Consider the following 14,401-nt stretch of genomic DNA (forward strand, 5'->3'; position numbering starts at 1 on the left):
GGGAACCAGAAGTGTGACCTAGAATTGCATATGGACAATAGAGTTATCAATCGGTCCTAGCAAAGGTACCCCTGTAATGTCTTTCTGACCAGTTTTTCAACCTACTAACTATGTTTTGAAGCTGCTGCTGCGTATGTAGGCTCTGATCCTGACTTCTTAACTTTTATCAGGCCAGAAAAAAAGTCTCACCCTGACCTTTTGTTGAGTCTGGTACTCATTATTTCATTTGAGACATTATTGTAAAGTTGTTCATAGAGGAATGTTGAGAGAGTTCAGCTGGGGTGTCTGTCCCTAATCCACAACATTGGCTCTGCCTCCCAAATCAGTTTTTCTATGGCAGAATTGCCTTTCCAGTTTTTTATCAATCTTATCAATGAATTAGTGTGCTAAAGTCATTAGGAGAAACTCAGATCTCAATTAAAACTAGAGGAAATATATGGTGAAAACCTTAATCCAGGAAGTGAATATGGGAAAGCTATAAGTGAGAAGTTACATTTCCTTCAACATCAGAAGATTCCCAATGGAGGAAAATCTTATGAATGTTATGAATATAGGCTTTGTCCAGTTAGAGCACCAAAATCATGTGTGTCAGAGATGTGACACTGGAGAGATGCTTTTCATCCTGTCTTTGGCATAAGACAATTCAAACTTAAAAGTACTCAGGTGACTTTAACATGAATGTGAAAGCTTGTGGTTACCAGTTAAATCTTAGATGGAGACCAGGGAAGTTTTGTAAACCAAATTAACTATTGAGGTTCAAGATTTTTTAGTAGATGGTCAATTTCTCAAGGACAAAGTCTGTAATTTTTTAAATAGATACGTATAGTATTCAGCTTAATGTTACATATAGACAATTTATGATAGTTTAAATAATTCATTGCTCACAGGCAAAGTCATACTTACTTGACCTAACTATACACCTTAATGAAAATGTGTAAACAATTTGTGGATATAATGATAGAAAAGAAAACAAGTGTTCTTTCTGCCTTGCTATTATTCAAAGTTTCCATTTCCCAGTAAACTTTATATTTAAATACTAAGTGTTTCTTTGAATGATTAAATTTAACATTGTAGAAAATTTATAGTTATATGTCAACATTCAAGTCCTGGGGTGTGTGTGGATAGGGGGGTATTTCACAGAAAATTCAAGAAAAAAAATGAGAACTTGCTGTGTCAACTCAATTTTGCTCTCTGTTGGAAAATAGCACATATTAGACAGAGTTCAACCTCTTTCTTATCTGGACTCACCCAGAAATTCCTATTGTACAAGATAAGTTGTGATGTGATACAAATTATTTTGTAAAACAAAACTCCAGAAAGCCTGAAGCCTAAAGGAGGTCATTATTATCTTAAGGCATTTATAATAATTGATTTACCACTTTAATACAGGACATATGAAATATGATGAAAATATAGTAGAGAATGTTTTAAAATAAACAACCCAGACATAACAAAATGAAGACTTATTTAAAGCACTCACCTTGGGAGATTATGAACTTTTTCCAAAAATAGTTTAATAGTTTAATAGGTCCTTGCTAGCTAACTCCTCTCTCTCTGCCTCTCTCTGTCTCTCTCTCTGTTTCTCTCTCTGTCTCTCTCTTTGTCTCTCTCTCTCTTATTATACTTTTGGAAGGACCTTAAGAGAGATGCAAGAAAACAAGCCTTATTCCTTTTATACTCATGGCCTGCTTGGATGACAAGTATGACAAATAACATTACTCAGCATGTTCCTCCACTTAGTTACGAGACAGTATTGGAAATAGCTTTGGCTGTTTCCAAAAAATCAAATCAACCTTTAGGCTTATGATCACCCACCTTAGAGATTATAGTACTTTGTATTTTTCTTCTGTACTCCCTGTGTTACACTTTATATTATAGTTATTTTTGTCACAGGCCTTTCCTAGACTAAAAATGTCATGTTGTAAAGAACCATATCTGCATAGCTCTCTAAGTGCCTAGTAGTGGGCTCTGAAGACAGAATACACATTAAAAACTCATAGAATAGACTTTTCCAGATAATCTACTTAAAATATCCAAATGAACTGACTATGTATTAATCTAGAATCAAGGGTAAGACTCTCTAGGTCCTTGGGTGCAGCCTTTTGACTGAGTCCAAGTTTAACAGAACAAATCCTTTTATTAAGGGGATTGGTTCTGTGAAGTTTGGATTCAGTCAAAGGGCCACACCCCCTCCCCAATTCTAGGTCAATTGTAATGTGGACAGCAACATGCCACATTGAGGAGTTCAGTCATTCTATGGTCTGTTTAATTCATCAAGTATAGACATATTTAGTCTGGACATTTGGAAATAATGGTCAAAATGAGGGTCAATTAGTTCTTTCATAATTTACATAACTAAATTATTTACATGGCTTAAAATTGTGTTTGAGTCACTTTGCCCCACTCTCATAACATTTATATGAGGTAAGCTACAAGAGAAGTGCACTTGGAGTTAAGAATATGTAGTTAAGTTCCCATACTGCCCCAACTACACTTGTGTAGAAATATGGAAACACTCTAGGCCTATTTTCTATCTCCATTTCTTTTGAGGATATGATTATTTTTTCCAGTAACTTATTTTAACAACCTAGAAGTCATCTTCAACTATCTACCTTCTCTACTCTCAACTAAACAAATTTCTTATTGGTCCCACCTCCCACACCTCACCCTTCTCTAATCTTGTAGATGGTTAGTTTATTTTACAGATGAGGAAATTGAGGCAAACCGGGTCACACACTCTTGCCCAGAGTCACACAGCTAGAAAGTGAGGGCAGATTTGAAATCATGTATGAACTGGAGAATGAAATGGCAAACCACTTCAGCATCTTTGCTAAGAAAATTCCAAATGGCATCACAAAGAGTCAGACATGAGTGAAAAGACTGAACCACAACAACCATCACATCTTGCACATCCATTCCCTTTGCTCTACTCACAGCTTAATCATCCTACCACCCTTGCATTCTCTCATAATTTCTCACCTAGAATATTTAAATAACCTTAAAGTTAGTCTTTGTGCATCTCTTCGCCCCCTTGTGTGATCTATCTTCCACAGAACTGCAAAATGTGTACTCTGGAGCAGAGCGGATCAACTTGTTGCCCTATTCAGGAAACATCAGTGGCTTCCTGTAGCCTTTAGGATGAAACAGGTTAATATTTTTGGAATTTAAAATTTCTTAAGAACTTCCTTTACTCTGTTTCCCCCCAGCTGGTTACAAAATATTCCCCCTTATGTAGCCCACACTCATGACATATTGACTTATTATTCCCAATCCACAACTTCCCTTGTCCCATCTCTGTGATTTTACATATATTATCCACTAAGGCTAGAATACTCTCCTTAATCACTTCTACCACCTGGGACTCCTAACTCCTTTCTAGACTGACATTAAGTACCACCATCTATATGATATGCTGGTTCCTGAAATTGTTACTGACCGTTACACACACATGTGTGCGTGTGCACACTCGCACACACACACACACATACACACACACACAAACTTATTGTATATTCATTTTGTATCATTTCTGTATGTAATTATCAGCCAAGATGTTATAATCGCAAGTTCCCTTTGCTAGGAATTATGTCACTTGTCTTCCTATCCTCAGTACGTGCTTAATACGTTTCTTCATTGATTAATTTGTCTATTACGTTATAAATATGTTACTATCTGTTTCAGAGGAAAGAGTTCTCATGCAAAGAAAAGTATGGATCCTTGATATATTGACCCTTTAACATAATACAGCAAAAAACTAAAAACCGACATCTCTTACTGCCTCAAACAGCTTTACTAGCAGCTCTACAATTACATGGCAATTTTGGCTGAAGAATAAGAAATTTTTAAAAACTATGATAGAGACAGACAAGGAGTCAAAGGAATGTCTAGAAATACCTTGAAACTAAATTTATCTGGACTGAAGAGAAATGGAATCTACAAGGAGAGGGGCACAGAGGGACAGAGACAGAATACTTGGTTATAAAGTAGACAGAGGGGTATAGATACCATATATTCCCAGGACCATAGGTAAAGAACTAGTAGAGACCCCATAGACTCTCTGGTCCTATTCCTTTATTTTAAAGATGATAACTTTACTTAGCACCCAATTAGTAAGCCATACCTAAAAGTGCACACAAGTGCAAACATTGCATCTTTATTAGTCCCAAAGAATGTGGATTTTCAATTTGTTGTCATTGTTAAAATATGGACATATATATATATATATATATATATATATATATGTCTGTCAGTCAAATCCCATCTCATACTCCCACAAAAGGAGGCACATTTACCCTAAAACATGTGTAATTACTTTCTCATATGACTGGAATTCAATAATTATGAAATTATGAATATTTCCATAACACTTTAAGGTTCTCAGAACATTTTGAATTTATTATCTCATTTGAACCTCACCATAATTCTATTAATCAAGTGATATTATTTTCCTCATTTTACATAAAGAAATTGAGATGAATATTTGATGACTTGTCTAGGATCACCAAGCTAGTGAGTGTCTGAGGCAGGATTCAAATATATGTCTTCTTGATCCAAAATCTCTCCATCTATCTCCAATACCTATCTGTCTCATGAAAGTAACATTTAATCCAGATTGCCATTACTTTCACTATCCAAACTTTTAGTAGATTAAAACAAATCACATAAAACAATGACAGGTTAATAGTGGAACTCAGTTTCTATTTCAAATTTATAACATTCTTAGTGAAATATGGATCAGATGCTCTCAATCTGATATAATAGAGGAGATCCAAGAAATGAAACTTTTGCTCATATTTATCCACTTATCACACTTATTTTCTAATAACAGATGTTAATATTCAACATGTTTATTTTCTTATTCTATTGCATTTTTTTCTATTATAGTATTTAGCAGTCACTATGTGGGTACCATATGCAAGTATTATCACTGAACATATTCCCTCTAAATTAATATTTGACAATGAAGCTCCCTTTAATCTCCCCACATATGGTCATTCTCATTGTGCATTTGAAAATTTAATTATTATATACCACATAACACAAATTGGGAATTCCCATTTTGATAATATCACCCAACAAACCATCAATAAAATTCCTTATTTAGTGTAACAAATTTGGTTTATGCAAACTCGAGGGGAAAGAAGCTTCAGTTTGTAATTTTTTTTTCACTCTTACTCTTTAACTACTTTGTTTAATGCTATTTTGACTTTTTTGAAAGTTTATTTGTCCCTGATGATCTCCCTCACTAACAATGATGGGTATAAAAAAAGAAGAGGGGAAAAGACTCATAGGAGCATGAAATGTAAGCATATTGTTACAACTTTATAAATCTACAAGGGCATCTTCTGCTGATATGCATCTCATTTTTTTAGCCTCTCTATCCCTCTTTCCTAAAAGACTTGGCCAAAATTCTATCTGTCCTGTAAGTCATTCTTCCCACAAATGTTGTTCTTTGGTTGGCATTTAATGTTAATCACATTCCCTCTCTTTCCATTAGAGTAATTGTTTGTCTCTCTCTCCCTCCTGTGGCTGATTATTATGTCTACAATCTATCTACATAAGTGTTATGGGTTGTAAATATATATCTTCTCCCAGGGTAGCTATTATATGTATAATCTGTTACCTTTTTCCATTAAGCTAATGAATGGATGACACTTGTGATTAGAACAGTCTGGCATCTTTAAATGATGTCTTAAACATAAAAAAAAATGGAAATGGTCCTCAGTCAAACCCGAAGAAAAACATCTGTTTTACATTTGACATATGGGAAGATGTGCCTCTTGCTTACTATTAAGAAGCGAAGACTCAAAAATTGGATGACTACATTCCACTGTACTTTAAATAAATGTGAAACTGTTACTTCTGAAAGTTAGACTTCTTGGACACCCCAGTGCCTTATTTCTCCCTAGAGAAAAACTGTGGGACTCATCACCCTTGTTTGGACTTTCTTCTTTTCATTTATTAGTATGATATACCAATAGGAGAAGGAGGGATAAGGGAGAGAATGAATAAATTCAAAGTAATCCATGATTGGTTGAGTAGCTGCCATTTATTGGAAGAATTTTGGAAATGGAAATTTTATCCCATTAACCAGATGATCCAATTAACGAGAGAGAGGAAAATACTCCCAAACCTTCTCAGGAAATCTCCTTTTACTTAAACATTATAACTTCTGAGTTTTGTTGGAGTTGGTGTTGTTTCAGAGACATCTTTGCTATTATAGATCTGCTTATAACTATGTATATATGTATATAAATTATGTACATATATTATCAATAGGTTGATGGATAGGTGGATAAAATACAAAGATAGATGATGATAGATAAATAGTTAGAAATGTGATGGATGACTATGGATGAAAGGGAGGAAAAGAGGGAGAGAAAAAAAAAGAGAGTGGGTATGATATATACTTGACCTCTAATCTGAATTTTATTTCTAATGTTTTCAGAGCATTTCCATTTTTTCTTATCACTTATATCGTAACATGTCAAAAATTGTCCCTACAATTAAAAATGCTCTCCAACAAAATATCTTATTGCTTACAAAATTATTATGCTTATTCTAGGTATGCATGAACAGAAATTGAAACTCTGTTGACTAGACCTTCTGTCCTTCACCCCCCTAGCCAATCACCCATCAAGTAATTTTGATTTTTTTCTCAAAAAAGTCTCTGGGATTTTTTGTTATGACTCCATTGTAACATTTATAAATTTATAATAGGCTCTTATCTCACCACACTTGCATCTTTGCAATAACTTCCTAATTAATCTCTTTTCTTCTAGTCTCTCCTCCATTAAATAATTTTGTAAACTGGCTCAAGATTCCTTTTTTAACCTGATTTTCATCATGTAATTTACCTTTTGAATAAACTATAATGACTTTTCACTGTATGATCAAATTCAACTTCTTCCCCTTGACTTTCAAATACCTGTGCAAATCAACCTCATTTTATTATTTTTGTAGTTTTGTGTGGAAGGACAGTGTGGCAGACATATACCATTCATCCCAGACTCTTTTAACTCCCAGAGATAAGATACTATGTCTTCAGTTTCTCCCGGTCTCTGCCTGTTTTTAAGTGTATTTCACAATCTGCCCTGGGAGAAAAGGAATTCCCTATTCAGGGTTTTAAGGTCACTACTGGTATCTTTTCAGTCAATCCTTGCAAGAATTATCAATCCCCTCAGTATTCATGTAGGATAAATTACAAGAAATGAGACACTTACGTCTCTACTTCACCTTGTCCCATAAAAGACAATATTTTCCTCATGATGGGAAGCTGGCACATTTATGGTAAATCACAGGACAGAATTTTCTCCATTACATCAGATGAAGCTAATGTATATGAATTATCATGAAATCTGTTCATTAAACACTATAAATCATAAGTAATCTGTAATAATTTTGTCATACATTTAAAAAGAATAGCAAGTTGTGCATAGTAGATTTCCAGTTTCAGGTCTTTATTTTGTACTATATTATGGAAATGCTTGTTTTATTCCACAAATTAAAAAAAAAATCTTAAGTAATCTGTGTGGATTCCTTTCTGTTAATCAGTAGGAGTGCAGAGAGTATGAAAGTTAATTTCCATTCTTTCAATTACTTACCAATGTATACCCTCTGCTTGAATTAGACTCATCTTCTTCTACTTACCTAATATGTAAGGTATGTGAGGTTCAACCTCACTTCTTCTCTACACTAAATATCTCCAGTTTCTTCAACTCAAATTAATGTAATGAATCTCCAACTTTCCAATGACTTTTATAAAATCTGTCATTTCAAGACAATACCCAAGAGGGGAATTAAATAAATAAGAATATGGCATGATCATCTCTCTTTTATCTTAATCTAATGAACTCGTTTCTTCTGAAGTATCCTATATTCTGGAATTGTGAAGCTGATTTGTTGAACATGAGAATAAAATCTTCGTTTATCTCTGCTTAATTTTATTACATTATTTTCCAAAATTTTGTAGCCTGTAAACTTTTTCTGAGATTCCAATTCTATAATCTGCTTATGGTTATACCTCCAAGATATGTGTAATCTTCAAATTTGAAATTTGTATCAACTGCACCTTCATCCCAGTTATTGATACTGTTGAACAAAATGCTGAATATCACAGGACCAAGAGGGTAAAATGATGCAGTTGACTAAAGACCTCTTTTTAGGCTGATATTTACCCATTAATTGATATACCGTGGGCCTAGTTATTCAACTATTTCCACACTCATCTAGGTGTTCTAATAGCCAACATATATCCAATAGCCAACATGTATCTCTTTGTTGTCTTTAAGGATGACGTGAAACCAATTCTATGAAACCAATAAAGTTCTCTTCACTAGAGGGTATAAACAAATATCCTAAATATTCAGAACTTATGAAATTTGCTTGTTTACCTCCAATGGAATGGAGAATATACCCCCACTACTACATCATCTTTCAACAAGGTCTGGAAGATTGGTTTCGATAGGCATCCATATAAAAATCTCCCAGTAGGAAAGCTGCTACAAGAAGCTTTGATTTTAAAATTAAATACTATCTTAAAATATTGTCAATATGAAGAACACTTGCATGTGATATATGAATGTCTTTGATTTTCATCATGTTGACTCATGTAAATTGTTCATTTCAATAGTTATTGATCCATACAGTCAAGCTGCAATTCAATAATCCTTTCCAACAAGCACATTTTTAAAGAAATTCAAAAATATTTATTGCATACCTATTATGTTATTTTAAAATTAATTACTTATTTATTTTTAGTTTTCAACATTCACTTCCATAAGATTTTTTGTTTCAAATTTTCTCCCCCTTTCTCTCCTCCCCCATCCCCAGGATGACATAGAATCTACTTATGCTATGTGTATACATCCATATTAAACCATTTTCATATTAATCACTTTGAAAGGAAGAGCTGGAACCAATGGGGGAAACCATGAAAAAGAAGAGACAGGAAAAAAAGCAAATAGTATGCTTTGATCTGCATTCAGATTCCATAGTTCTTTTTCTGGACGTGGATAGCATTTTCCAGCATGAGTCTTTTGGGATTGTCTTAAATTCTTGAATTACTGACAAGAGCTAAGTCTATCAAAGTTAGTTGTCATGCAATGTTGCTGTTATGTGTACAATGTTCTCTTGGTCCTAATCACTTCATTCAGCATCAGTTCATATAAGTCTTTCCAGGTCTCTCTGAAGTCTGCCTACTCGTCATTTCTTATGAGACAATAGCATTCCATTACATTCATATATCACAACTTGTTCAACCATTCCCCAATTGGTGGGCATTCCTTACGTTTCCAGTTCTTTGCACCACAAAAAGAGCTGCTATAAATATTTTTGTGCATGTGGGTTCTTTCCCCTTTTTATGATCTTTTTTTGGGCTAAAGAGCTTGTAGTGATACTCCTGGATCAAAGAATATTCACAGTTTTATAGCCCTTCATTTTATAACTCAAATTCCTCTCCAGAATGGTTGGATCAGTTCGTAACTCCACCAACAAAGTATTAGTGTTACAATTTTTCCATATCTTTTTCCTATTCTGTCATGTTTACCAATCTGATAGGTGTGATGTGGTATCTCATAGTCCAACAAGCACTTATTTTAAGCACCTACTATGTGCAAGTTCCTATGCTTGGCATTGAGGATAGAATGACAGTAAAAATTGTCTCTGTCCTTAAGAAACTTCTCTTCTCCTGGGGAAGATCAGGATTCTTCTTCCGTATAGAAGATCGTAAATGAATAATACCGTTTCAAAGAGATAAAGGACATGTTCAAGATAACATAGATATTTGTGACTCAAATAAAATTTTCTTGATTTCTAGGTGATTGTTCACTCCATTCCATTTCACTGCTCCTATCAAGCACAATGTTCAGGGCTATAAATATGAAACTTGACATATCATTTCTATCGTTTCTGTTCTTACCGAATTAACTAATGAATAATTAGACCAGAAGCATAGAAAGACAAATAAGTTAAGCATTATTTGATCCCCAACATCATTAGTAATTCAACACAGCACATTTGTTTTCCTTAATTAAAATATCAATCCTGAAGTTGGGAAGGGCTCAACACATAATCACCAGCTGCCGATTAATTTATTTTGTTAGAAGATATTTTGGCTTATTCTTTATTACCTCCAGGTCAGTACTTCTGGCCAAATTATTATGGGAAGTTTTTTGGGGAAAATGGGAATCAACTGAGTTACATGAAAGATTTTGCCATGTAAATCTTGTTCCAGAATGTCAAGTATTAACAAATTCATAGAGATGATTACCATGAGCCTGAAATTGATAGTTCAATACAGCACCTAATTGGATATTCCTTTTTAATGCACAAAACCCTCTCTCTAAAGCAGGTGAGAGTAGATTTGTTGTGGATTTCAGCAAACATGGTTTTTCACTCCTATGATTAGCTCTGTACAAAATGTTGAAGTTTTAAAGTCTAACACTTAGCCTACATCATGCTTGAGAGTCTCATGCTTTCCCTAGCTCCATAAAATGAATTGGGTAAGTAAAAATCTATGCTTTGGATTCACATTAAGGAACTATTCATTAAGTGCATGCAATATGTCAAGAGAAAGTGTGTCAAAGCCTGACCTCAAAACCGTAGGTTCAAGTACCATCTTTGACATCTATTTTGTCATGAATAAGCAATTTACCCTCCAACTGCTATAGGAAGCTCTCTAACACTATAACTTGCAGAGAAGGTTATGTCCTACATTGAGAGAGAGAGAGAGAGAGAGAGAGAGAGAGAGAGAGAGAGAGAGAGAGAGAGAGAGAGAGAGAGAGAGAGAGAGAGAGGTACAGATATAATTCTATCTAGGGGTTCTCTATAGAAATGAAGTCATCTTGGAGTGGGGGGGAGGGTAGAAATGGGGAGAAAATTCGTAATTCAAACTCTGGTGAAAATCAATGCTGAAAACTAAATATATTAAATAAATAAATTTTAAAAAAAGAAATGAAGTCACAGCTTGAATCGCTATCACAATCCTAGTCCTTAACATATGTAAAAATTGTGAGGTGGAGGTGATTCAAAGTTGCAATTCAACCTGATATTTAGTTATGGGGGGCAGCTTCATTCCTGGGGTCCAGGATGTCATAGGGGACAGAAAAATCTGAGTTTGTGACTCCCACTTGAAAGATGACATTGACTGTGATCTTGTCAAATTATTTCTCTTCTTTAATCCCTAATTTTCTTACTTGTAAAATGGAAATAATGCCATCAGGAAATTTTTTTTGTGAGAATCAAGGAAAGTAATGAGTTTTAAAATCTTTTTTTAAGGTTTAGAAGCCATCTATATCAAGTTTAGCTAGTATTGTCATTGTCATCACAATCAACACCCTCATCATCACTATCGTCATAACATATTACAATTATCATAGTTATCAATATCATCACTGTCACAGATATTCCCCATGCTAATGAAATTAAACAAATGTAATAGCTTAACTTAGATCACCCCTTAAACTTTAGAAGTCACTTTACATGAGTGATTTCATATTCATAGCATCACTGTATTGAAGCAATTAACCACAACAAAGAAAGTAGAGCTGGGCCTGAAGGCAGCGAAAGTTGAATGAAAACACAGATTCGGCCCCTTCTTTGCTGTGTGACCCTGGACAAGTCACTTAATCTCTATATGCTTCAGTTTTCTCATTGCTAAAAGAAAGGGGGAGGGAAAAATTGATAGAACATACTTCCCTGGGTTGTTGTAAAGATAACATGAGATTAAATTAGTGAAACATTTAACACAGTGCACCTGTCCTCTTCCCTTCACTTTATTTGCTTTGTGCAACAGAAATATGAGGATTTTTTTAAAAGTTTGATAATGATTATATTCACATATCTCACAGCTGGAAGTTTTGGGACTAAAAACCAGACCCCCTTATATATTAAAAAATGTCATTTTCCCAATTCCATATTGCCTACTCACTCTGTACTCACAGTCCCCTGGCTATGCCTATCCTTTGGCTAAACAACATATTTCCCTAGGGCCAAGTGAAGCCAGTATCACAATCTATTAATGTGATGGAAAAAACGACAAAATTTTTAAATGTATTATTTATTTATTTTTTTAAATTTATTTATTTATTTTTAGTTTACCACACACGGTTCTACATAGTTTTGAGTTCCAGATTTTTTCCCCTTCCTCCCCCCTCCCTCCCCAAGAGGGCATGGAAGCTCATATAACTGTCACGTATAACTTCGCATTGAATTAATTTATGCACTAGTCAAGTTGTGGAGAAGAATTTTGACCAATGGAATGAATCATGAGAAAGAAGAAACAGAACCAAAAAAAAAAAAAACCCAAAACCAAAAACAGAAGAGAAGCAAAAAAGGCGAGCATGTAGTTCGCCTCGCTCTGTATTCAAACTTCACAGTTCTTTCTCTGGATGAAGATAGCATTCTCCATCATGAGTCCCCTGGAGTTGTCCTTGCCCCTTAGGTTGCTGAGAAGAGCGCAGTATGTCAGGGTTGGTCCTCACGGAATCCATATATCTCTGGCTGTGCACAACGTTCTCCTGGCTCTGCTCCGCTCACTCAGCATTATGTCGTGTAGGTTTTTCCAGGTGGCTACGAACAATTTATTTATTTATTTATTCATTTATTTATTCATTTATTTATTTATTTACTTACTTACTTATTTTTTATTTATTTATTTATTTATTCATTCATTCATTCATTCATTCATTCATCCATCTATCTATCTATCTATCTATCTATCTATCTATCTATCCATTCATTCATTCATTCATTCATTTATTCGTTCGTTCATTCATTCATTCATTCATTCATTTATTTTTAACAATTTCTTTTATTTTGAGTTTTGAATTCTCCCTTTCCCTCTCCCCGCCACCACATCCATTGTGTAGGCAAGAAATGTGATATCAATTATACATATGAAATCACACAAAACATATTACCGTATAAGAAATGTTGCAAAAAAGTAAGAAAAATAAAGTGGAAAAACATACTTTAATCTCTATTCAGATTCCATTAGATCTTTCTCTGAACATGGATGACATTTTTTGGTATTGTCTTGGATCATTATATTATTTAAAATAGTTGTTCACAGTAGATCAATATCGCTATTTCTGTGTACAATGTTCTGGTTCTGTTCATCTTACTTTGAATCATTCAATATGAGTATTCCAAGATTTTTTAAAAACCATCCTGCTTATCATTACTTATAGTACAATAATATTCCACCACAACTATATACCACAACTGGTAAAACTATTCCCAAGTTGATGGGTATACCTTCAATTTCCAAATCTTTGCCACCACAAAGGGATATGCTATGAATATTTTTGTACAAAAGAGTTTTTCTTTTTTTTTCTTTGATCTCTTTGGAATACAAACTTAGTAGTGGCATTGCCATGTCAAAGAGTATGGTTTTACAACCCTCTGGGCATAGCTCCAAATTTCTCAACAGAATGGTTCAATCACTTCACAAATCCACCAGCAGCGAATAAGTGTCCCAATTTTCACACATCTCTTCCAATATGTGTCATTTTCATTTTCTGTCATATTAGCCAATCTGATAGGTGTGAGGTAGTTGTTTTCATTGGCATTTCTCTAATCAATAGTTATTTAGAGCATTTTTCCATGTAAATAGTGTTGATTTGTCTGAAAGTTTCCTGTTCATATCCTTTGACCATTTGTCAATTGGGGAATGATTTGTGTTCTGATAGATTTGACTCAACTCTCTATATAATTGAGAAATGAGGCATTTATCAGAGAAACATGCTATAACTCCCCCCCCCAGTTTTGTGCCTTTCTTTTAATTTTATCTGTATTGATTTTGTTTGTGCAAAAAAACATTTTAATTCAATGTGATCAAAATTATACATTTTACATCCTATGTTGCTCTTTATTTATTGTTTGGTCATAAATTCTTCACTTCTCCGTAGATCTGACAAGTAAAGTATTCTATGCTCCCCTAATTTCTTTATGTTATCACCCTTTATGTCCACATCCATACACTAGTGTGTCACAGACCTTTCCTGCTAGCTGACTAAGTTGTCCTGGGATGGAAAAATGTATTACCCTGACCTTTTTGACTCTGTTGCTTCATAACTCAATTTGAATCATTATGTAATAATTGGAAGGGAAATGTGGAAGAGTTCAGCTGAGTTTCTGCCTCTACTCCATCATTTTTGTCACCCCTCAATGAAAAAGAATTGTGAAGGGATTAGTGTCTAAAGGCTGATAATATATATACTGGGTTTAAACATTTTGAACCTTTTTCCATGAAAAAAGCTTGACATCATTCAAAAATTTCACACCTTCTCAATGTAATCCTAACCTTCGCATCCTCCTCCTTGTCTATTCTGGGCTAGTCTCATTAACCATTATCAGTGATCTCCCCAAAACTCCTTGTGAATATGGGCTGCTTCATTTA

This window comes from Trichosurus vulpecula, chromosome 6 (assembly GCF_011100635.1).
Source record: "Trichosurus vulpecula isolate mTriVul1 chromosome 6, mTriVul1.pri, whole genome shotgun sequence".
Classification (NCBI taxonomy): Eukaryota; Metazoa; Chordata; class Mammalia; order Diprotodontia; family Phalangeridae; genus Trichosurus; species Trichosurus vulpecula.